Raw genomic sequence first — 25,957 nt, forward strand, 5'->3', positions numbered from 1 at the left:
GCTCTTTTCACCCATTTGCATGCCTTATTAGTCACATATGCGCATTACAATGAGCTGATATGCATACCCTAAGTAAAGCTACATTAATGCACTTATATTTTAATACAAAAGCAATTAGTTACAGCGTCCACTCTGCTGGCTAGGCTTTCCACAAATTATTGAACAATAAGGCTTGGTGTGCGGTCAGTATTCTCAGTTCAAAGATTTGTACAGGTCGTTCAATTCCTCCTCTAGTCAAAATCTATCTCACCTTTCTTGCTATGGGTAAAAATTAATGATGGGACAGCATACCCATCATGTGACCAGGACAGGGGATTTTCTTTTCTTTTCAGAACTTGTCCACCAGGAGGCAGTAAAGCTACACACTTGACTTTAGCCTGCAATCTTTGAATGCTCCAAAACATGTTTTGGAAGAGGAAATTTGGATTCCACTGAGTGTGTCTTTGCTGCACACGCTAGGGAAAGAAGATATCTGTAAATAGCAGCTGGGTGTCTTATTTATTTATATACCCCCAATCCAAAGTTTAAAAAAAAAAAAAAAAAAAAAATCCACATTCCATGCTCCCCCTGTTGCCTCAGGCAACTGTCAACCTCCTGCTCACCGGCCCACCTCATATGCACAAGTGCAGAAGGTACAAACCCAGTGACATGACACCGCTATGGACGAGGCTGCAACATAAAAGGTTGCAGATAGTTCCTTGCATCTGCAGGAGGTGCTGATTCCCCCTGTGTTTCATGACAGGCTGTCCGTTCACTGTACCTCACCAGTGGAGCAGCTTCTGAGGACTCTAAGCTGGCCTCAGTAGGTAGGTTATTATCCATGGTGCTGCTGACAGAGACCTAGACTCAATAATATTCTTGTCATCTTTCTGTCTGAACCAGAGACAGGAATCCACTCGTTTGCTGAGAAGTGTTCAGCATAGGAGGCTTGATATCATGCAGACACATACACGAGTGAACAAAAGCACACACAAGCACAAGCCAGGAAAGTGAGATGCTTGTAACACAGATCCTACACTTTCAGATCAGTGGAATAAGTAAAGGAGTTCTTGGAATTAATTTTTCCCTGTTGAGGGAGTACATGGATGTAATGATGCAATTAATGTAATTTCTATAAAATGGGTACGTGGACATTTAAGTGGTACGCAGCTGTAATGATGCAATGAATGCAATGTCTATTTATTTGTTTGCATAAATATGCTTCAGCGGAATTTCTTGGTTTACAGCAATATCTTTTTATGATGTTTATATATATATATACACACACACACACACACACACACACACACACACTTGGGCTGTCAAAGTCAGTGCATTCACGCGGATTAATCCATCATCATGATTCAAATTTTTAACGCATCTGCAGCGCAAAATGATTCAAAATCCCTGAAATGTCTGGCTACGCATTTCGGGCGATTTGTCCAAGTAGACTTGCCGTCCCGCATGCCGTTGCGCATGCGCAAATGGGCAGTTGCGTCAGTAATGGCACAACCAAGCAACTCCACATGGAACGCGTAAACAGTAGGGCCCTGCTGATTTATCAGCCAGCCGATTTAATCGGCCGATTATAGCCCTTTTCAAAATAATCGCCCATCGGCCGGACTTTTGCGAATTAAACGCCGATATATTCTTGATTTTTTATATAGCAATAAATGCTGTTAAGTGTCAGAGTCACGAAGAATGATGTCCTTGCGCTGTTTAAGATACAGCTAGGCAACATTACTGGAGTGGGCTGAGCCGACAGGTAAGTTTATTATGACACAGACTGTAACAGCAACTCACTGTATATGTTGTTATGGAGAACATTAGTGTCGGACTATTAGTGACCATTATATATTTAAAACTCTGTCAAAGATGACATGCTTTGACTTCTGAGAAAGGTGTCTCTGGTTTTTATTTTGATTCATATGAGTCATGACTTCATGGCAAAGAAAATAATGGAGCAGAGAAAATGTGACTTAACGTTAAAGGGCATCAGAGGGCTGCAGAAATAATGTATTACCAGTTTTTACCACTAACTTCACTCATTTACCAGTAATTTAACTCATTTATATATATATATATATATATATATATATATATATATATATATATATATATATATGTGTGTGTGTAAAGATAGAGGTAGATAGATATATACCCTACCTCTAATTTGCAGTAACTAGAAGTACAAGACAAGATGTATTTCGTGACTCATTTATAGATTTTAAGATTATACAATTTCCCAGAGGTGTAATGCTTTGTTGCATGTTTTTGTACTTGAAAATTCTTCTCTGTTGTAAAGTTACAAAAAAAAAACCAAAACAAGACAGAACAGTCGACCGACATCCAGTAATATGCACACTCTGCAGCCGAAGCACTTCCAGCTTCAAGTACCACATTAACGCAAAGCATGTGTTAGTTGGGGATTCTAACATGAACCTTTAAAGGTGTTTAATAAACACCTTAAGTGTTACGTGTTAAGTATATTCTCCTCTTTCTTGAGTTTGCGCATGCAAAGGGAAACACGAGTAATTTAGATTAAAAATGAATGATATATAGTCATTAATCAAAATGAATCCACAACAACCCTGTGATTAATCTGATTAAAAATTGTAATATTTGACTGCACTAGTTTATATATATATTTAGGTAATTCAACCTGTCTCATACAGAAGTACACATTGGTGCCAGTTTGTCACATGGCAGTCCTTTGCATCATGTTTTCTGAATGCAGCATTTGGATTTTGATGTGAATCTGAAAATCCCAAACAAATTAGATTTAGATATGCTACAAATTATTATTTTGTGTTTAAAAATAAGAGACCAAAGAAGAAGAAGAATCAGAATTGGGTCGAGGGTTGTGACTTTAGTGCCTTTTTCATGATACTCACCTGCCACTTTGCCATTTGAGGATAGTTGTAAGGGGATCCCTTCCACAGTTATTATTGTGTGCATGCAGCCAGCCCAGTGTCCCATTTCTACACTCAGCCGTTCCCCATTGATCCAATTCTGCATCACTACATGCCATCGATATCAGGAAATCATTTGGTGGGGATATTTTGGATCCTTTTTATTAAGATTATCTGTCCCTATTATTAAGACCGGCATCGCATAGTTCCAAAGGTGGAGACAAGAACAATCTGAATATCTATCACCCTGTTTCAATATTGTCCTGTCTCTCAAAAGTCCTGCAAATACGAGCAAATAACCTGAAATCTTTATGTTCAAAACAAATCCACACCAGTCTGGTTTTAGGGCTATCACAGCACCATTTGTAGAATCAGTTTCAGAATTACTCATATGACAGATAGCAGTGTGTGAGGATGCAGGATGCAGGGAGACCAGTGTGGATTGCTGCCCTGCCACAGGGATCTTTCCTTGGCCCTGTCCTGTTCAACATTTATATCAATGAAAATATCTCTTCACTGCATAGCTGCCAAATTCATCTTAAGCAGAGGATACTAGTCTGTACGGTATTGCTGACTCTGTTCAATCAGCTATCAAGAAACTACTCTCCCGTTATGAATTGCAATATTCTCTCATTAATCTTAAGCTGACACTTGCAAATGCAAATAAAACAGAATTCATAGTTTTCTCAAGATCCAAAAACTGTAATCTGCATATCTCGACTGCTTAAATATTGAAATGCTTCCAGAAGACAAGTATCTTGGCGCATTGCTTGATGCTAAATTTACATTTAAACACCATTTAAGGAGCACTGTTGACAAACTGTTTGTTGTGTGGTTGTTGAGCCAATTTTCGTACCAGTTCTGGACTATAGGGATGTAATTTACAGACATGCTGCCTCCAAACTCAGGCTCTTCTGTTTACCCATCAGCCCTGAGGTTTATTACTGGTGATAGCTACAGTAGTGTATCCTCTATGGTAAGGCTGGTTGGTCCGCTGGTATCAGTATCTATGAAGCCTTGGTCAGAAAATTACCATCAAACATCACATCTATGTTGCACTGGCATACCGATTGACTTCCAACTTGCTTCAGAGATTTGTTGGTTCTTTATGTACTTTTCTGCAGGATTGATCTAGGAAGAACTGCATTTATATTAATAGTAATAATTAAGAATTGCATTTTTATAGCACTTCCCCTAAGAATGTTACAGATTGTTTCATTATAATGTTTAATATTCTATTTTATTTCCCATTGTGTAATCTCATACTCAATCATTTCTCCAGAAATCTTGCAAAGACTGAAGAGTAATGTTATCAGTTTAATATTTTGACATTTCTTACAAGTTAGCTGAGTAGCAGTATTTAGAAATTCAATACACGCTAACATAAAAAGCCAGTTAACTTTCCTGGCATTCTGAGAGGTGCGTAAATTCCACTCATCATGCATATCAAAGAAGAATTTATAGCTTTTCGCTCCGAACTGCATTTCTCTCCTAGTTTAAACTGTCGTACTTTGTTCTGTAAAACACATTGTGATAAACTTTAAGGCTTTGCAAATAAATTTGACTGTTTTTTACCTATTGGAAAGAGAAAAGCTGTAGCGCTAAACGCAGCCAACACTGGGATTTGCAGCTCATATTTCTGCTCATAATTGCTTCAAACAAAGCCATGTTCAAGTATGCAGAAGACATTTTACTACACAAACAAGTTTCCACTTGTGGAAGTGCAATCAGCATTATCCACGCCTCACACATTGGGATCCCAATCCATTCAAATAATGATCAATGTCGCACTCCATCATTGCTTTTTCTAAGAAGAACATATCAGCCACAGTAGCTTGATTTTCTTTTGTGCAACAGAAATGCAGCAGCAGCTGATTACAGACCCTGGATCATTTTTTAAATTACACATACATTTAATGTGCTAAGCAGGAAAAAATTAGCCATGTTCTGTCACAGATTTCTCAGGCTTTTCTGTGAACAGACTGTGAAATGGCGAACACTAATATGTTAACAATAAGCTGTATGCCTTCCCCACAAAGATGGACCGTGTTTATCTGTGCATGCCAAATGACATCGCTCAATGAAGCGAGCAAAAATACAAAGTTAATTTATTTAGCAGTTCGCTGACTTGTAGTGTGAGAGTACAGTAGTGTTGCCCTCCACTATGGTGATCTAATCTGGACAGCAGCCTCAGCGCCCACACTGCTGCCAGAAACAAAGATCAGTTGCAATCAGTTTTTATCCATTTCTTGACCTTAAACCCGATAATGAGATGTAATTGTATTAAAGGAATGGAAATCTGCTGAAAGCAAGAAAATGAGGATGGGGATAGCAAAGCAATGGGAGTCAGAATACATGCATTATAATGCCGCGGAGCTTAATTTTACATCTCTGCATGTGGGTAATCACAGGAATGAAACTCCGCGCCTACCACTGTCTGTTGAATCCACAGCTTCTGAGATTCACTGGACTCAAAATAACAGCAGAACTGCTGCCAAGAAGATCTTAAAAAGTTTGCCACCCCTTTTCAAAGTGAATATTTAAACATTTGTAATTGCTTTTTTGTCATTTAAACAGAAAATGTATCGCCAGTGCTTGCCCTGGCAAGATGATACCTGCGACCTGACCAAGAAAGCAGCATCATAATCAGCAGGCAGACAAACATCGTGCTGCAGCCTACGTGACAGAAGAAAAAAACTAAACTCGTGAGTAAAGAGCAAAGTAAAAAATACCATGAGTCAACCTTCAAAATGTCAGCAGTCCTAAAGCAGCCCAGCAGCCGACCTTTATGGATTTTGGCTGAACAAAGCTTAGGAAGCTCTTTTAAGCTAGATTCTAAACACTTTCTTAATTATTTTAAGCATTTTAAAAGAAAGACAAATCAACTTATGTGTTAAACAGTGAATTTTATTTTCCATCCATCCATTACATCCATGTACACCATTTAATCCTCATTAGGGTCTCGGGGGGGCTGGATCCTATCCAAGCTGACGATCGCCAGTTAACCTCAGCATGTTTTTGGACGGGCTGCATGGAGTTTGCATGTTCTCCTAGTGTATGCATGGATTTTGTCCAAAAAAACATGCTGAAGTTGATTGGTAACTCCAAATTGTCCATAGGTGTGAATACGTGTGAGATTGTCTCTATATGTAACCCTGTGATAGACTGGTGACCTGTCCAGGGTGTCCCCTGCCTTCGCCCTAAGTCAGCTGGGATAGACTCCAGCCCCCCCATGACCGTAATGAGGATTAAGTGGTGTACAGATAATAGATGGATGGATGTTTTTGGACTGTGGGAGAAAGCCAGAGCATTTAGAGAACATGCAAACTTCATGCAGAAAGATCCCGGGAAGGTTGGGATGCAAACCGGGGATCTTCCAGCTGCAAGGCAAAAGTGCTAAATATCAAGCCGTTGTGCATTTTCCAATCACCAATTTTGTCCCACAAAATATATTTTTTCTCTCGTCTTTTTTCTTGTCTTTGCATTTTTTATGTATATCATACGAATTCTGAATTGTAATAGAATATGATAGCACTTATTTTTGTATGCCTGCTGAAAAAGACCCACGGGTAATATGCAACCTTTCTCAGTACAAAACCAAGTAATAAACAATAACAGAATCTGATTAGAGTCTCCGAGGGAAGGAACGAAACAATGTAAAACAAGGGAAAAGTAAGAAAACAAACAACCTCTGATCTGTATTATACAGGGAAAGTAAATAGCATCTCTTCCACATTATATGCAGTGTTTCTGTCCACGGTGATTTGACCTTGAACAAAACAATGAACTCCTACCTGCTTCTGGCAGTTTTGTGCTCTGATGCATCTGGTGAAACAACAGTGTTGATGTGTGCAACATAACAAGTAACTTTCTTTTTAGAAAAAACACTAATTTCCTTTCATTACTTTTAGTACACAAGTTCAGTCTGAGCAGGAAAAAGATCCCCTGGTGGTTACTTAGTTAAATGAGCTTTCCCTCCTGTCGGTTCAGCAGTAATCACTGGTGTCACAGCTCCAGAATCCAGTCTATGTTAAATTTATTCCCCAAAGCTTTGGGTATCATCCATCTCTGAGCCTGCTTTCCTGGACAAGTTGGGTTTTCTGACCCAGTTTTTTTCTTCTTCTTGTCTCTCTCTTTTTTTTAAAGTCTGCAACACATTTACATCAGGTTATACTGGGGCAGGATAAGCTGCTGCTTCTCATGCAGAGTTTGATGTTGACTCTGAGGTCAGCTCATCATGCGTAAATGGTGTTTCCCTGGCAACATATTCCATATAAGAAATGCTGATGAACGCAGCCGAGTGAGTGGAGATCTCTATCTGGAAAATCATTCACTGACTGCAAGAGCTTATAATGATCACAGTGGATTAATATTTTAGAACTTTAGGACACAATTGACATATCAATAATTAGAATTCAAGACACACGTAGTGAATATATACATTTTGTAGACTATGTACATTTAAATGCAGAGGATGTTAGGGAAAACATATTGGCAGACATTACAATCAGACATCCCCGGCTGACTTTATGAATCAGTGCAGATATGTTTTCTAAAACATAACTCTGACAGTTCAAGATATAAAACCTGTGACCTTTTTCTGTACATAAAGGTCTCTCTGACACCAGCCTGCTTTGCTACCTGTGAAATATTTGCAAAAAGTCTCATCGAAAGCTTTGCGAAAACTTCTCTTGGGAAAAATTCTGCTTGAATGCGAATACATTTGGTCACACCACGCTGACTCTTTGTGTTCTGCTCTAAATATTTAGGCCACATCGCATATTGATATGCCATTATATTTGAAGCAATTGCATTTTTGTGATGGATCACAGAGGCACAACACTGTTTGTACGACAAACAGCGACTCGCTCAGTCGTCCTGTTCTTCGGGACGGAGGTTAATGCAACAAAATCCTGCATGTTCGACATTTGTAACTATACAAAACTGCCTCTAATCCAAGTCTCCAGTGTTTAGGGGAGCGTGTGTGTTTTTTTTTTTCTGTGTCTGTGCGTGTATATGTGTACATCGATTTGTTAGCTGTGTAATCCCCGATTGTGACAATGGTCAGCGAGATTAGGGGCTAGAGCCACAGCGTCGGCCCTTTTAGTCGGGTAATGGGCAAAAAAGCGTGTTAATTGCCCTTGACTGTTGAAAGTAAATTAATTATTGATCGCTCTCTCGACTCCTCTTCTGTACTTACATACCCTTACAAATCCTTTTATCTCCGGCTCAGAGTAAGAACATTTCCTCTTTTCCCATCATTATGCAGGCTGGCGAGCAAGAGAACCACTAGCCAACCTCTTCAACTCAAGCCATCTTGTTTTTTTTTTCATGCTTGTAGTTATTTAGTGTACTGAACAGGTCTGTCAGAAAATCTCACCTCAAAAGAGACGCCCTCCGTTCGTCTGTGATCTCTTGCTACCTCTACCTCGCACCTCCTCTCTCCTTCTTCCCCCTCCTCTCTAATTTTCTAATAGCGTCTCCTTCATGTTCTTGCTTCTTCCTACCTTCTCCTGCTGAAACACACACACACTCATGGCCCACATGCTACATACACATGGTCTCTCGCCCCCACACCAGCAGTTGTTACAAATAAATAAGAGAGGAAGATGAATAAAAACCGGGGTTGAGGTCTAAAGGCTGTGTCGTAAATTGATGACAGTGAATGTAAAGGCGTGGAAGCGGCACAGACAGCAGCATCATTATTCTACCTATTGATTTTCTTCCTCTGCAGCTAAAAGGAAAAAGCCACCTTGTATTTGAAATGAGATATAAACAAAGTCCAACATGATAGAACTGCATATATTTTTTTCTGCAGCCACAGATGTCAAACCCCCTTAAACCTTTAGGCTGAAAATGAGCTTGTGCGCAGTGTCTGTTTCTAGTATACATGCTTGACATTGTAAAGAAAAAACCTGAATAAACGAGTAGAGAAGCACAACAAATACAGATGTTTCAGTGCAGGTGCACTGGACAGTACAATTAAGCAATTAACATTCTATCAAGCTTTGCTTTGTGTGTATAAGCATGCTGAGTGGGCCCAGTTGATTCTGATTTTGCATTAATTTGGCATGGAAAAAAGATCTAAGCTGCTTTCAAAGAGAGTTCATTGTTGGGGCACAGATGGCAGGAGCTTCAGTCACAGGTGATGTCTACAGTTAAATCTATGTAAAAGACAAATGGAGTTAGAAACTGTATTTTGACAGCTTTTCACCAGGTGTCTGAGAATGTAAACGCAGGATCAGATTGTCAGCAAGAACAAGCCATCAACAATTTCATATTATAGTAGAGTAACAGGTCGAACACCCCTCATTGCAAAGACGAATGTGTTCAGCAGTGGAATAACCACAGGCCCAGCCAAGCCTATAGAGATGTGGAAAAAAGTGATACAGTCACATGAGTCATTCTATACTATATTCTTGACAAGTGGGCGAGTGCATGTGGGCGTTAGTGGAGAGTGATACAGGTCTGAATGCTTGATTCCTACAGCGAGGGGATCTGGTGGCTCTGTGATGCTGCTGGATGCACTTTGCTGGCATTCTTTGAGTCTACTTGTCCCCTCAGAGGGAAGGGTCACTGCAAATCAATACAAAGTTGTTCCGAGTCATCACCTTTATCCTATGATAAAAGCATTTCTATCCTAATGGGAGTGGCCTCTTCCTGGATGACAATGCCTCCTATCTGTGGGGGTCACTGGATGTTTTCACGAGTTTGAAAATAATGTGAATCATATGCTATGACCTTTGCATTCACTAGATGTCAACTCTCTTGAACACCTATGGGAGATTTAGACCAAAGTATTCGACGGTGCTCTCTACCTACATACATGATCTAGTCTAAATTAGGGGAACATTTTTTCATCCATGAAACCATGTGCATTATACTTAATGCACAGCACTCAATGCCTACCAGCCATATCTTTTATGGAATATTTAGACTTTTTCTTTTTTTAAAAAGTGCCTTTATATTGCCCAAAGTTAGATAAAAACTCAATATCACTCTGTCTCTTTAAAATAAAAGTGCAGTCAGGCAGCATTTTGCTTGGCTTGGCATTAAAAGTGGAGATAGGGGGAAACAGCTATCCTGATGAGTTTTATGTCAACACATTTGCACTGTGGCTTCCTGTGGTTGCTGCCAGTTAACTGGAAACCTCACAGTGATGCTAGGAGTTGCGTTGAGTAGATGTCCTTTACAATTACAACCTGTCATCTGACTCCCCTCTTTATGTGTGGATTAAAAAAAAAAACAGACAAAACATGCTATTATGTGAGATGAGGTGCTGGCAGCTGTGTTTTTTTTAAACTTTGACAACCAGCCTGAATGTTTCCCCCTTGCTTCTACTGTTTATGCCGTGCTATGTTAAGCTATGCTACTCGCCCTCTGGCTCTAACTACATAATTAACATAACTATTTGATAGATATTGATTTTTCATGAAAATAAATAAGCAAATTTCCCAAAATGCCACACTTCCTTTGCAGGTTTATCCTCTGTAGATCTTTTAAGATATCTCAGACTCAGCTGTCACCAGACTGCAAAAACTGCTTAGAGCTAAATTTAATAATCATTTGAATAAACATGCCCATTGACACTGGTTAATTAGACCTCTGGTTGCTATGGCTACATTCGCCTGCAATTCTGTGATGTCAGGAAGTGTCACCATGAACACTGGCCTGTCCTAATGTAGCAGGTGTCTGTCCAACACAATACGTGGTCAACCAGTAAGAGTCATCAGGTATAAGAAGTGAGAGCACTTATGTGGGAAGTGCAGGGTGTTTAACATGCCGAGCGTAATCAGCATGCTTTTTAACAGTTGTTCCAAACAAACATAATGCCCTTCAACATGTTAACATGCTAATAACATGCAAATAATGCATAACTCGCTATGAACATACATGCCAATTTGAGCATATAGCATTCAGCATATTAGCATTCTAGGGGATTTTCCAACAGTCTGAAGCCAGATTTGATCGGACACATTTGAAATGTGTTTCTGCAGTCAGTTGAGGGGTTCGTGCGTCATATTCCGTAAGAGGTACCAACAAAACAAACAGCCTTGTTTGTGCACCATTTTGAATTTGTTATTTTATTAAAGCTGCTGAATGTGAAAATTCTTTTGGCAACGTCTTGCGTTATTGTGTCAGAGAGTGACAGCGGCTGTATTTGCACGGAGCAAACGTGTTGTGAAATCCTATTTGTGGATTCTCGGGAACCCAATGTCTGCTGTTGTTGCTGTACAAGAAATAGCTCAGCGTCATGTAATGTGACATATGTCTGACTACAGGAATAGGAAACATATCTCACAAAAACCGGACCCAGAAATGAGGCAGCTGTTGCGTTTGTGTTTCTTGTACTGAAGTCTTGTTGTACTTGAAGTTGTACCTGCCATAAAGTACTTCCATGACTTTGATAGTCGTTTCCTGAACGTTCCTGCAGCAATGTAACAAATAAAATTCAATTCACATCCATTGCAATCGGTGACTTGAGCTATTCTTATTCTGACATCTTTATCATCGAAGGACCTTGAATCCTGCTGTAGCATTTCTACTATGATAATTGAGAGGAGAGATTTAGACAGATCTCAGGCTTTTCTGTGTCCTCAGCATCAGCAGGGCAGTGTTCGTCTCTTTGAGGCTGGGATCTTTATGGTGATCTAATCTCTGGCATTTAGGTTTTTGGTCAGCTGAATTGTATCCTTTCACTTTGAGAACAAGAAAGCAATTTCTTCTTGGCTAAGGTGTATGTGCTGAACCATTTCACTGATTCATCTTGAAGAAGATTAGAGGCACTAAGTTATATGTTATATATATATAATAGCCAAATTGTTTTATTATACATTTTTTCGTAACATTGTTGTGAATAGCTTTTAACAAATAGGTCTGAAGTGAGAAAGGACAACAGAAATGTTCTATCTTTTGGATTCCAGGAGTCGACTAAAGAGGTGACAGCAGCAGCAGATTAGATCCAGTGTACTAACCAGCGGAAAAGTGTGTTTATTTGTGTAGACACTAATCTACAATTGGCTCAATCTACCTTGACGAGTGACAGTACAAACCACACTGGCATTAACCATACACATGGAAATGCACAATCTAATTACACTGAGAACATGAGCACCATGTTTTCATCATGATGGTTTCCAGTGTTTTCCTTCTAATCTCTAGTGGACAGATATTATTGCCTGTGATTTGGACGTGACACAGAATCTGAAATACTCTCGTTTTAAGCATAAAGCCTAGGATCCCAATACAGTCGATGCATTGTCTTTAGAAAGATAATTTTAAATTGATACATGTCCGTGAATCTTTTCCTGAGTTTCAATTCATTGATAATGTATGTAGCAGAGCGTTGTGTGTTAACCAGGTACTTGCTGGGATTCAATCACATCCGTTCCCAGGATCCTCTTGTTCCACTGGCATTTGCCTGGGTAAAGGGTTCCCTCTGTCATTTGTTCCTTCTTACTTTTCCATTACATGACCCATGAATCATTCAGGAGCCACTGTGTTTGTTGCAAATAGTCATTCATTTTTTATGGCAGCTTTAGTTTGAAAAACCTTTTCTGTCCTGAACCACTGTGCTGGATCATGGTTGGAGTTTCATCACTGGTGGATGAAGTGCCATGCAGGCTTTTTTTTTTTTTCTTTTTCACCCACCCAGATGCTGAAATTCATAAATTGTGGATGTGATACTGATGGACCCCCTTGTTTTCTCTGATGACATTTCCATACATGGCTATCTGTGTAAAATGCCACTTTGACTCACAAGCATCACATCACCACGGTATCATCATGGTAAATACGATATTGTAAGTGTTTCCAAATAGCACACACACAAAAAAAAAAGTATTTATAAATTCCCACTGTTTTGCATATCCTCTGTACCAAGCCCACATGGCTTATTTTACCCCATCCACACTGCAAATGCTTTTCAGTGGGAAGACAAATGCATGCGCATCACTAATTGACTGTGCGTGGTTATATGCTCTTAGGTGTCTGTTGAGTCAGCCTCATTTGAAGCCACTTCCTGTATAGCTGATCTGGATAAGTAGCTATTTACTGAATAACCAAAATATCAAATGATATAAATGCCTTATATAAGAGGTGCTCTGTTTGAAAGAGACAAAAACAGCTACGTTGAGTCTCAGACCCCGAGCTATTAGTCGAGGTATAATACAACCGCACATCAACTTTTTATGGCTGTGGCTTATCATAAAACAAACACTATATTGAACTGAGGCATTTATACTGCAATGCAATTGAATTTTGACCTGAAGAACAGATATAGAGCTGCAAGGTGGAATCAACCCGAGGTGGGATTGGATGCAACGGGGCGATCCACAATGTCTGCTGAGTCAGTTGTGTTTCTGGTGGTGTGTGTCTGTGTTAGAGAATGCACCGCTGTTCATATGTGTGTCCCTGGCTGCAGTGATTTCCCGCCAGCCTTAAGGGGACAGTTAGCTCCTTGACTTTTCTTTACCTCCAGCTAGTGGCAAACTCTCCACCCACCTAAATTTGCAGCTGTGCCAGATGAGAGTGGCAACCTCATTTAGCTAAATGTTTTTTTTCCTCTCTCTTTTTTTTTCCCCCCTCAGGAACTTCAGCTTGTAAAAGGAGTTCAAAGGGAAGCTATCTTGTCCTTTTCTCACTCCACGTCCCCCTCTCTCAATTCAATTCTCTCTCCCCTTCCCTTTTCTTTTTCTGCCTTTCTTTCCTTCCACATTTCAAGATTAATAATGCTGCATAACTGATCTCCCCCCTCCTTACTTTATCTACACCAGATAGTGCTCAGACAGCACAAGCTAATTTTAGAGGATGACACTGCTGAGTGCTTGCGATAAGCAGCTCACAATGAGTGGGGCATCGTTTCTCTCTCTCAGATTCCAGTCCTTCTCAGGTGGAAAGCTCTGTAAACACACCGTGCCTCAGATCTTTAAGATTGCAGAAATTGCAGCATTTTTTTTTTTTTGCATCATTACTCTAAGCTTTGGATCATACGTCTGACATACATCATGCGTCCGTTTCCCTTCTGTACTTGGCTGTTATGTCTGGAATTGCTCTTTATTACTATGTAGAACAAATACAGCTGTTTGCCTTTGAGAGAACAAACTGCAGTGCCGTGCTCTCGGTAAAATGTTTGTGCCAGACTGAGATGAAACGAATGACACTATCTCTGCCAAAATCTTTGATATTGCATTAAACATACATCATTTTTCAGCAGATTACAAGTGCTCCAAGACAAATTTCCAGCAAATAACAAAGAGGTTGATTAACAGCAGGGGGCTCCAGATCCTTGGTTGGCGCAGCAACCTGTTTAGCATTCCATGTTTAGAGCCCATGGTGCAAGTGTTTATCATATGAAATGTATTATTAATTTCCAAGCCTTCAGAAATATTGACCTCAGTGTTTGTCTAACCTAATCATGTTTATTTTATCTTGCCCACAGCGTGTAAATCATGCTAAATCAGCTTTAATTACACTGGAGTGGAGTTTGTCTACAGTCGAGGCAGCAAAGATTAGATTCAAGGACAGGATTATTTTATTGCTATCAGTGAATTTTTGTTGCCTGCTGTTCTGTGTGTGTATTGCGATGCTGACATGTGGGCGTATGTGCGTGTGATCTTATCTGACGATGGAGATAATTGGAATTTATAGGAGGTAATAGATAACATGTCTGTACGTTCAGACTGTCTGACAACAGTGGGAGCAGGAATATATATCCTATCGTGGCTGTTCATTTTCCAAGAGTGGTTTAAAATGGGAAGTCGGAGGCTGGATGATACAGTAAAATCTGACACAGACTGAAGATGCTGCACCTGGGATTTCTTCTTCTGTTTTTCAAGCTGGTAAACCACGTGCCCAGAGTGCAGGTGGTGCATGGTCGTAACCGACACATTATCTTTTAGAAAGTCTTCTGTGGTCCCAGAGGACATTTCTGCACCTGTTATCTGTTTTCTCATGACTGTAGATTGTGCTTCTGTAACCTTCTTCCACTCTTAGTCAAGGTGCTAATTACAGAACAAGAAATGTAATGATACCACCAACGCTGAAAAAAAATGGAATCAATTCATTTGAATCATACAGTGTATGATTTGAATAGGATTACAAGACAGCCAATTTGTTTGGTGGTGCAAATACGTTTGCATATGTTGTCATTTTTAATATTGTCTTGTTTTATACGTACATTTGATTTTACTATTTAATGTTGATATTTTATTTCTTATGGCTTGTTATTGCCCAGTGGACAATAAAGCTATTCTATTCTATTCTATTCTATTCTATTCTATTCTATTCTATTCTATTCTATTCTATTCTATTCTATTCAAATAAATCAACGTAAGTTTGGTAAACTTACCTTTTGAGTCCAAAATGGGGAAAAAAAGCTGTAGCTCACTGACCGTTGCACCTCTAGGTTGGAGATAAGAGGCATGGAAAAACTGACGTAGATCTTGAAATTAACTGTTTGAACCTCAGTTTTCAAGGTGCAAAAATATAAAGCTATCAGTTAAGGGAAAATATAAAGAAACTCAGAGTAACTTCAGTTACCAGAGTTCCTAACTTCCTAGCACATTAGCCATGCTACTTTCTAGTGGCCCACATTAGCCTAATTATTTTCTATAAATCATAGTTATTTTTTTTTAATGACAGTTTAACAATAAGTTCTTTAGTCAGTGTTTTTCAATGTACACATTTCTTGCATGTGTGTGATCACATCACTCTGGTTACATGCATTTTAAGGAGTACATCGTCAAAGCACCCTTTCAGAAACCCATCAAAGGTCTTTTTTTACTTTGCGCAGTAAGATGTACTATGTCATAATGCTGAAAGCAATAATCTGTCACTGCAAAGGGGCTGGAGGAATGTATGCTGAGATTCTTGTCGTATTCAAATGAATGTTTGACAAATGAGTTTCTCTTGAATACATATTATTACCATTTTATTATAACTAATGATGTGGGTGATCAGAATTATGTGGAAAAGATAAATCATTTCCCTTCCTTTCATTTAGACAATGACAGTACTGTATGGCTCTTAGCTAGGCATTAGGTCTTGGTCAAACATTTCTTAAATCTTGTAAAGGAATATTTTTAATTTGGCTCTTATTTTCATTTGTTTTTAAATCATAAGAGTTGGTTGTGGTAAAAATCTTACCTCTGTGGAACCTCAGTGTAACTATCACATAAAGAGCCAAGTCAGTTCCCAACAGCTCTGTTTCAAAGCAAAACCAGTCTGCACATGTGCTTAATTACTTTTAAAGTTGCATGCAGTCACAATGAAGGTCCCCTCTCCTACATCTTTACTGCATTAATACTGGAATGTAACCATGGTAGAGGTCCAAGCTCCTTCATCTATATTACATTTATACTGCAGTGATAAGTCCCCCTCTCGACATCTACACTGCATTAATACTGTAATAATAGCAAAGGTAAAGGTCCCTCGCAATGCATCTATCTTACAGCAGTCTTGCAGGAGTTGATTCAACTTATTCTTTAAAAAATGTAATAAAGCAGAGTTGAAGACTTGCAGTATATTGCGACAGTGACCTCATATCTCAAACAACTGGGTGCTCAGCTATTCCTTTTTCTGCCTGACAGCTGAAAAGAGAGCACATCTGAATTTTTTTGACCGTTTTTTCTGAGGACAGAGCAGCACTATAAAGTGGCGCTGTGGTGTGCAGTGAAAAACGGTTGGTATGACAGTGAGGGCCTTGGCCAGTTTTATAAGGCTGGCTTCGAGACAGACTTATAAACATATAATACTAGAGAGAGAGAGACAGCATGAATACACAGAACCCCCTATCATTCTTTGCTCCTGGCGGTGTGTGCAATCCAGGCTATCTTACGGCTTCATCCTGGGAGTTTTCCATGCAGGACTGATGTCTTCCAAACTGTACTGAAAGACAATTCAGGTTAAGAGTGTTGGCTGCAGAGACACAGGGCAGCCTCTGTTTGGGGATTTCAATTTGCATTCAAGACTCTGCTTCACTTCCTTAACTGCTTCCTTCTGTCCCACGGCCACTAAAAGACAGAGCAAGCACACAGACTGGCTTAATTAAAAAGAAAATGCAAAAAAACCCCCCAAACAACTTGTTTATTTAACACACAGCATTGGAGTGTTGAAGTGTTTCTTTCTAAAATGTTTGTCATTTGCCATTTCATTTCCAAACCTGTTCCATTCTTTCTCAAATTGTTTCTGTTCTGTAATTACACAGCGACCACCTTTTGCAAGATGTTCTCGGCGATATGTCTTAAAATCAAAAAAGTGACCATGCATAATCAGTGCTTGTGTGAATGAATATAATAAGGACTCTGAGCTCTTGGCATATGGCTAACATGGTGGAAAAAATAACTGTTTTTGCAGCTTAGTTGTTACCCACTTAAATCCCAAGTACTCAACTCATGAGCCCTCAAAACCTGTTAACAACCTACTGTATAATTTGAAATGTCCATGGCCAACAAAAACAAAGCAATTTTTGCATCTCATCTTACACTGAAGCTGATCCTCCACGCTGCTTTTCATACAGGTGTTCATCCACATGAATGTGGTGGAATTAACAGATGGACAATTTGTGTTATAGTGTATCTGAGGATTCTTTTCATGAATTTCACGGCGCTTTATATGTACATCTCATGGTACATTGCTCACCTGTAAGACCCTTGTTGTCCCCATTGGTAGCTGTAAACCTGCTATGTGCCATGCTGCTTTCAGGCATGCCTCAGTGCTGAATGTGTATTTGAGGTGGAGAGGAAGTTACGGCAAAACAACCAGCTGGATGCTGTTTAACCAAAATTTATATTGTTTTTATTAAAAAAGGGGTATTTAACACTAATTTAATGACAGATTATACAAAGGTAGAACCCTGAGGATGGAAGATGCTGCTAAAAAAACAAAGCAATTAATTAGTGCTGGGCAACGATTAAAATTTTAAATTGTGATTAATCACATTGCTATGCACAAAAATTCAATAATGTATTCAAAAGTAGGGTCTAAATACTGCTATATGAACAAAAATGCTATAACATTTGGTTTGCAAACACTTTAAACAAATTAAGAGCCTTTTAACAGCAGCATTCCCTTTACATAGTAAATCTCAACTTAAACATTAATGTAATCAAATCAAATAGAAAACCAAAGCTATTTGCCACTGCCAGGGCATTAACATTTTATCTAGTTTGTTATAGAAAAACAAGTTCACCCACGATCATAGCATTATAACCTTCCCAGCAACAGCAAGTTAACATCTGGAAATCTGAACCAGCAGAAACACTTTTCAGCATAAACAGTGTCTGTTCAGTCACAAGTACCAGTTGGAGTGAGGTGAAATGGTCGAGCACAAAAAAAAGTACACAGATGTGTATTGAGAGCCAGTGAGCAATGGACTTTCAAAATAATAATAAAAATAAAACTGCGTTAATGGTCAATTAAATAATTGACATCATTAATTACTTAATGCATTAACGTGAGAAAAACGCATTAACTTGCCCAGCCCTAAAAATAATACAACAAAAGAAGGACAAATGGTTCTTAACCTAAGACAAAGTCCCCAAATTGCCCAAACCTCCTCAAATTCAAACAATTCTCACCACAAACAGGGAAACACATGGGAGAACTGTACACTACACACACCAGCTGCTCACTGATTGACAGCCTGGCGGCGCTTTTAAAGCAGGTGTAGAGGTTAAAGGGGTTTGATTGGAGGTCAGGTTGAGTCCCGGTCCAATCACATGACGGCTTGAAGGAGGAGCAGGCAGGATGCTGCAGGCTCCAATTTCTGGCAGGGGCTTATTTGCATATAAAACTCTAAAAGATTAATCCCACAAAAGGGAGATGGAGCACAATGGCCGGGGGCTGTAACATGGTTGTTATATGTACATTCTCTGTGTTTCATGTTGGTTTGAGACAGTTAGACGAATCTGTTGTCTGTGTATTGTCACTGTGCACCTACTTTGTGTATTATTCAGCAGCTATATGTAGTGTTTGATTCGTCTGCATCATGTTTAAATTAGGGATTTTCCTTTCTGATGTGCCTGCCTTTTCAAAATCTGCCTTGAGTTCTTCAGTGAAGGATTCTCAATGTTTCCCTGATTTCCTTTTGACAGGTTAAAGACAGCATGTGTGAATTTGTTGCATTCATTTTTAGGTTTCTCACATGAGAAAACAGAGCAGATGTATAGCTTTTCCAAAGCATAGGAGAGAACTCTGACTCAAAACATCTCCCACTTAAACACTGGCTGGTGAACGAGTGGTTAACATGTTATAAACAGTATTGTACCGATTTACACAGAATTTGCACCAACCATGCCAAGATTTCATTATATTTCTTGTATGTAGCTATTCTTTTGTCTGTCTTGCTGGACAGTAAGCAGCACCAAAGACCGGTGATGGATGGAAAAGGTCACACCATCCTCTTTTCAATACTGATAGACAGACCTCTGGAGCTGTTTGAACGGGGCCAAGCCTCAGAGCAGATCATGCAGGCTGCTAAAATTCAAAGATGCCCAGCAGTTGAAACAAAACGTGCCCTGTAGCTGAACTGAAACATATCTTTATTTATTTATTTATTTCAGAATACAAGAATTATTATCTGATTTTTGCAAGACAGTGACTACTGTTTATAAATCAGTCCATCGTGAAAAGGTTTTTGCAGGATGAGAGACATATTACATTGCCTTTGCAATCCTGAGGACGTTAAATAAAATGCTGCTTGGCTGAGGATTTAGATGGAACTGAGAAAGCTTTTGATTGAAAGATAAATTGAGAATGCTGACGGCTCATTTGTTCCACTGTCTATAGTCTAATAATATCCCCAAGTCTTTCATTTCGTCGCACAGTTATTCTTAAAAAGTATTGTTTGCAAAGTGGTCAAATGAACAAAAGATGGAATCTCTATACAATAGGTGAACTACCTCAATGGCGAGGTTTAATACCATCATCTTCCAATAATATTGTCCTTCTGACTGGGTGAACACCAGTTGGTCCTTGTAATCAGGCTCCACATCCGGAGTCGGCATTAAAGATTTTACAATACAGATTCATCAACAATCCCATCACAACCCGATCAAGCATTATGTCTGGCTGCCCTGCAATGAAAAACTGCAGACATCGTGGTTTCGCAGGATTGATGCAGAAAGCCATTGCTTGTGGGGTTAAAGAGTGCTCCCATTCCATCACAGTGACACAGAGGTACATAATCCATGTGGGACATTTTTAACTGATCACTGTCGATTAAAAGCCCACGACCTCGTCAGGTCTCTGAAGTGCTGAGGCGGGTTTTTCAGCTGCTTGTCTGGTCTGTATGCTTCAATCTTGTAGAACAACTGCATGACATGGAGTTGTGTGTCAGGTTTTCTTCAGTGATGAGATCAGCTGAAGGTGATTGCATACTGTTTGTGACATGTCCGCTTTCAGAACCACTTAGCTGTCTGGTAATGTCCTGACCAGCAGAATGGCCGGACAGTTTGACCAACAGCTCTATGACAAAACTTACTGGGTTTCACAGTCGTCACCACTGACAGCGGGGCTGATGAATGGAACAAACCTATAGGGCTGCAGAGTACCGGCATTAAGAGTAACATGCTACAAGGTCAGAAATTATGCTAATTCCAAACCATAAATAAGAAATGTAGAATTGCTCTGCTGAGGCTCCCTGGAGAACATCAGTTTTGTTGAAGCTGCAGATTTCTCAGAGCTGTCTTGGAGCAAGTTTACATCAATTTGTGAAAATGTGCAACAAAAGTTATGATTCCTACCCCCGATGTCTCTAATGGTCTGTCAGTATCGCAAACAGGCTATTTGATAGGATGACAGTGACAAAACTAATTTCTGTCCTAGATTTGAATGGTTGTGACAAACTGATGTGGTCTTACGTTGCATTTTGAACAGTGTGTGTCCACACAGAAGGCATTTCCATCATGTTTTTTCATCTGATGCAAGAATAAGCCCCAGTGTTCAATCGTTACTGTGGACGTACACACAGACAGAAGCGAAAACTGCAGATGTGTTTTAGTTCTTGTTATACCTTGCTGTTACACTTTCGAGGCTGCTCAGAGAACACGTTCTACATGGGGTATGTTCAGCTGCATCTATGATGTATTTTCCACATGCACACAGCAAATCAAATCATCATTCAATAATACGAATTATTGCACAGTTGCGTGTCTTTATATTGTTTCGAAGAAAAAAGCGTATTGTCGCGGGTGGTGACGGAGCTCTTCACAAAGCCTCTCTCCAAATTCAGCATCTATTTTGTTGATGCCCTTGTAGCCTAGTGGCACACAACTGAACAAACACCAAATTGGGGGATACACAGATGGAGCACTCACAGCTGCTGCTCCTCTGCTGGGCCTGCTGCTCGCACTGTGCTTTCTGTGTAGACAGAGTGTCATTCTTATGAGTGTTTATGGGGTGTTTTTCATGTTTCCACGTAGTCCCGTGCTATCTTTGGTGTCACACAAATCTTCCTGAGCGTGTTCCCCTTTCTCATTTATGTAGTGCTGTTTGTAGTTTTACAAAAATCCTTGGCAGTCTCATTGGTAACCAGATGAGCCAAGCTGTATGAACTAATATTGTACATAAATACATAAATTCTGATTTGCAGTTTGAATCAAAAGGTTAAATAAAGGACTTTGCAGGGAGAGAACTCAGCTAATGGTCATAGTTTTGAGATTTCTCACCAAATGCAGACTATGGTTTGCCACAGTGTGCACTAAATCCCCTCACAAATTACACATCAGTATAAACCCAGACCTGGCATGTGGCTGTACCCTGAGCATGTCCTCAGTCAAACCCAACACCAAACTGATCATGTCTGTTCCCTTATGCATGCAGTAGGTCCACGTCTCTGTACTTTTCTGTTTCTGTTCTATATTCACAAGAGCTTATCTTCACTAAAGAACATGCCTACATTCACTATCCTGCTGCTTCAGCTTAGGACTTGTCTACCAGGCATGACAGAAAAAGGCTGAGATGACTTCATAAGAGAGAAGGCGACTATAAATAATAGCATAAGTAGCTTAATAAGTGACGTGAATTTAGACTTTAGTGTCTTAAAGAAGACCTAAGAAGTAAATATCCAAAAAAGAAAACGTCGTGTTTCTCATCCAGAACTGAGCTACAGCTACTTACATTTAAATTATCACCATAATTCCACAATTTCAGTAATTGCTCTGCTGCAAAAACCATGATACAGAGCAGTGAGTTTTATGAATCATTAGATCGGCCATTAGTTAAGTTTTTCTGCAGTTTAGGACCACTTTTAATATTATTGGTGCATTTATTTGCTTCAACACCCAAGTTGGTAAAACATTTATTAGACAGTCTGTTATGACTCAGTCTTATTTTATTTGCCACATATGAGTATGGGCTATGCGCTCAACATTTTTACTCATCCTGACAGAGACATCCTGCCTCAATCCACCCTACAACGGCTTTTAATCAAATTAGAATTATAGGAAGCATATCTCAATGGACACATGAAAAATGTGCGAAATAAACAAGATCCACGAAGCACAGCTCAATGTATTTATCCTTGTGGAGAATCGTCTTCCCACATTGGCTTACAGAGGATGAACTGATTAACAATGTGGGAGCAGAGAGGTCTTTTTACAGTTGTAGATGAACTGTCTGGGAGCACAATGAAATATGTGCTATTTATTTGTCCAGCTGTTTCAACCATTAATACATTTTCAGCTCTGGTCTGTAACAGCTCTATTTATTTGTTTGCTTAGAAGAAATGCAGAACTCTCACAATGAATCTCACAGTGTCCATTCTCACCACTCCTCGTCAATGCATCCTATTTTCTGGTTGGCAAATAAACTCACAGGATTTCCATTCATCCTTTATCCTTGGCAGTCGTTGTTTTAGGAATCGGGTGCATGTTGTCAGTGATAACATACCAGTAGACAACACATTAATGGTCATATTTTTCCTTTTCTACTAGGTGTTCTAATCTGCTGTAGGGGTTCTGAGGCTTAGTTTGCTACAATTTTAGCAAAGATGTGTGCAATTCTAGTTTGCTTAGAATGCAAGAAAGGTCACAAAGTACAAAAAATGTTGCACTTTTATAGTTTGGTTTTCAGTTTTGAAAGCTGTCCGACACCTCTACTTCCACCATACAGGTTCACAGCTACACAGCAAACTAAGTACACTTTCTAAATAAGGTTGAAGCAAGGACTTAGCCTTTGAAGTTCTCTCTGGAAGCAAGCGTGAAGCAGAAAACAATATTGGACAACAAAGCTGGCGAGAGTTAGGCCAAAGGCATTACAAAAATTAATTAGTTCAGTAACAAAGAAACAAAAATTACAAAAGCACATACTATGAGATTAGTTATATAATGAAAAGCATCAGTGCTTCCCCATAGGAAGTGCCACACAGTACTGCAAACGTACACAGAGTAATACGTGTACATGAAGTCGGAGTATTTATTGATATGCTATATGAATTACAATGGTAGTTTTGATATGTATTTTCAGAGTAAATGAAGGGATGAGAAGAGCTCCTCTTTTAGGAGAGGAAGAAACTTGCTATGCAACAATGAAGACAAAGAATGGAGAGTAAGAAGGTGAGATAGACAGTTATTCAGAAGGAACCCTGGAGTCAGCTGAGTGGGAGACATGAAGGTTACAACCTGAGAGGGCAGAAAAACTGATGGTCTAACTTACTGATTTTTAAGGTGTAACTTAAATCCAGCTAGATTCTAATTAGAGAAAATTGGAACCTGCTATAAAATGACTGACAGATGCTATATACGCAGGCCAACACTATCAATTTAGTTTTCTTTTTCCTTTTGAAAGGTTACTTTACAGTCATTTCACCATCACAGGCTTCGTGGGCCCACAATAGAGTAGTAGAGGAAAGGAAGAGTTTGCACACCTTTTATTTTACCACTAAAGCTGTAAAGACACTGTTGTGTCAGTTAAAGTTGTAATAGTTATAATGATTTTCAAGAACTCAAACTCCATTTTTGATTCTTTACCATCTATACTACTTTGAATTATTATTACCTTTGAACATCGTAGTTCATACTGGTACACCAAGGATTAGATTTCACTAACACCAGCGTCACTGTGTACTGTTCACTGTCTTCAACCTGCGTCAGAGCTGCATTACATAAATCACTGCCTCACGTTCTAAGCATCGAACTGGCAAAACACTGGGTGATTTTTTTTTTATATCACAATTACAAAAAAATGCAGCGTATTTGTCACAGAGTGCAGCGTTAACCCCGACGGTGCGCTGCAGTTGCTGCTGCCACAGAAACCACAGGCGTTGTCAATTTAACCAAGACTGAAGCTCACAACTTTAAATTGCACCTGATATGGTACAGCAGCGGTTGCTACTAGCAACAGGATGTTCATCTTGAAACCAGCTGATGGTTGCAGGGAAAAAGCACAACAAGGAAAATATGTTTAAAGTAAGCCTTGTGCTGGGGGATTAAAACAACATTACAGATGCGTTCAAAATCGCATACTTTCTTTTTAATTCAAGCACATACAGCTGCAATCACAAAGTGCGTACAGATTCATACACATTCAACTGCGACATACCACTTTGTCAAAATATTGCGTCTTAAACTTTGAGTGTCACAGTCTGTAGTTGAAAACAAGCTGTCATCTGTCTCAGCGGCTCAAGGTTATACTTACGCTAGAAACTCTGATGTGTTTGATGTAACTGTACAGAGGATTGTGCAGTAGAGTATCCATAAAATCATGCTGGCTTACATACCTCAAAATTCACCCAGATGGCATACTATGTATTGGGACCGGTGAGGCAGTGGGTAGCACTGTCGCCTCACAGCTCGAAGGCTCTGGGTTCGAATCTATGCCTCGGGTCTTTCTGTTCGGAGTTTGCATGTTCTCCCTGTGCCAGCGTGGGTTCTGACCGGGTTCTCCGGCTTCCTCCCACAGTCCAAAAACATGCTGAGATTCAGTGGTGATTCTGAATTGTCCGTAGGTGTGAATGTGAATGTGATTGTTTGTCTCTATGTGCAGTCCTGTGATAGATTGGCATCCTGACCAGGTGTACCCTGCCTTTGAAATTGAAATGGAACCTCTCAAGAGGAAGAACAGAGGATAATAAACTGCTGAAAGAGTTGGTCTGTCCTTCCATCAGAGGAGGCCTAACAGAAAGTGTTTAGTAGAGGAAATTGTCCATTATGTCTCCTTCACAAGCAGATCAACAGCACCATGTGAGGTCTCCATCAGCTGGTGCTACTCATGCATTTTCACAGTGTCAAGACCTTTTAAATTACAGTAATGAAGATGTGGTGATCACAGTGAATTATATACAGAATATATAGCAGCTTGTCAGAAGATGTGGATGACTTTATGTCAGCTGAAGACTTTGTACATTGCGTGATTGTACGTAAGAGCACTTGTGTAAGTTCCGTGATAAAATAATTTTGGTCATTGTGAATGAATAGCAGCTGTAAATAGTATGTATGTTAATCGTAGGGCGTCATGATGGAGCAGTGGCTAGCAAAGTCCAAAGACATGCTGAGGTTAATTGGTGATTCTGAATTGTTCGTAGGTGTGAATGTGGGTGTGCTTAGTTGTGTATTGCTGTCATTGGCCCCAGTTTTCACACAGCTTTCTCCTCGCCTTTTGCAATTTGTCTGTAGCTGTTTTCGAAATCACATTTACTATGGAAAACAGTAACAACTTTCGGGCTAGCAACCTGCCACGTTGAATTGATTTAAAGGTTTGATGAAAGTTTGCATTGTACCATGAAGTAGGTATTTATTTTGTGGCAAATTAGTCACTTTATTCACAGTGCTTCCATTCAAAAATTCCACCTAAAAAGTTCACCATCATTATTGTGAGGGGAATCTGCAGCTTCAGCTGAGCGCCTCCCAACACAAGTGTGACTGGTTTAAAGAAATACAAACAAACCAGAGTATGTTTTCTCCTTGTGGCAGAATGATAATAAGGTGTAACCAGACCGTTGTGCACAGTGCCGTGTCAGCATGAGAGAAACATCTGGCCAGAGACTAAAATCGACTCTAAATCCAAATGATGAAGGGTAACTGAACACAGCCTATCAACAAGCACAAACATCACCTCAGTACAACCCA

General features: G+C 39.6%; 1 long non-coding RNA gene across 1 annotated transcript in view; it reads left to right on the forward strand.

Moving 5' to 3' along the window:
• The first annotated feature begins 1,491 nt into the window (after positions 1–1,491).
• LOC118469578 (uncharacterized) overlaps positions 1,492–25,957 on the forward strand; it is an 82,563-nt gene continuing 58,097 nt past the window's right edge. Inside the window, exons 1-2 of the long non-coding RNA XR_004846483.2 lie at positions 1,492–1,744; positions 5,469–5,596. This is a non-coding gene — a long non-coding RNA (uncharacterized LOC118469578). The remainder of the gene's footprint in view (positions 1,745–5,468; positions 5,597–25,957) is intronic.

This window comes from Amphiprion ocellaris, chromosome 13 (genome assembly GCF_022539595.1).
Source record: "Amphiprion ocellaris isolate individual 3 ecotype Okinawa chromosome 13, ASM2253959v1, whole genome shotgun sequence".
Taxonomy (NCBI): domain Eukaryota; kingdom Metazoa; phylum Chordata; class Actinopteri; family Pomacentridae; genus Amphiprion; species Amphiprion ocellaris.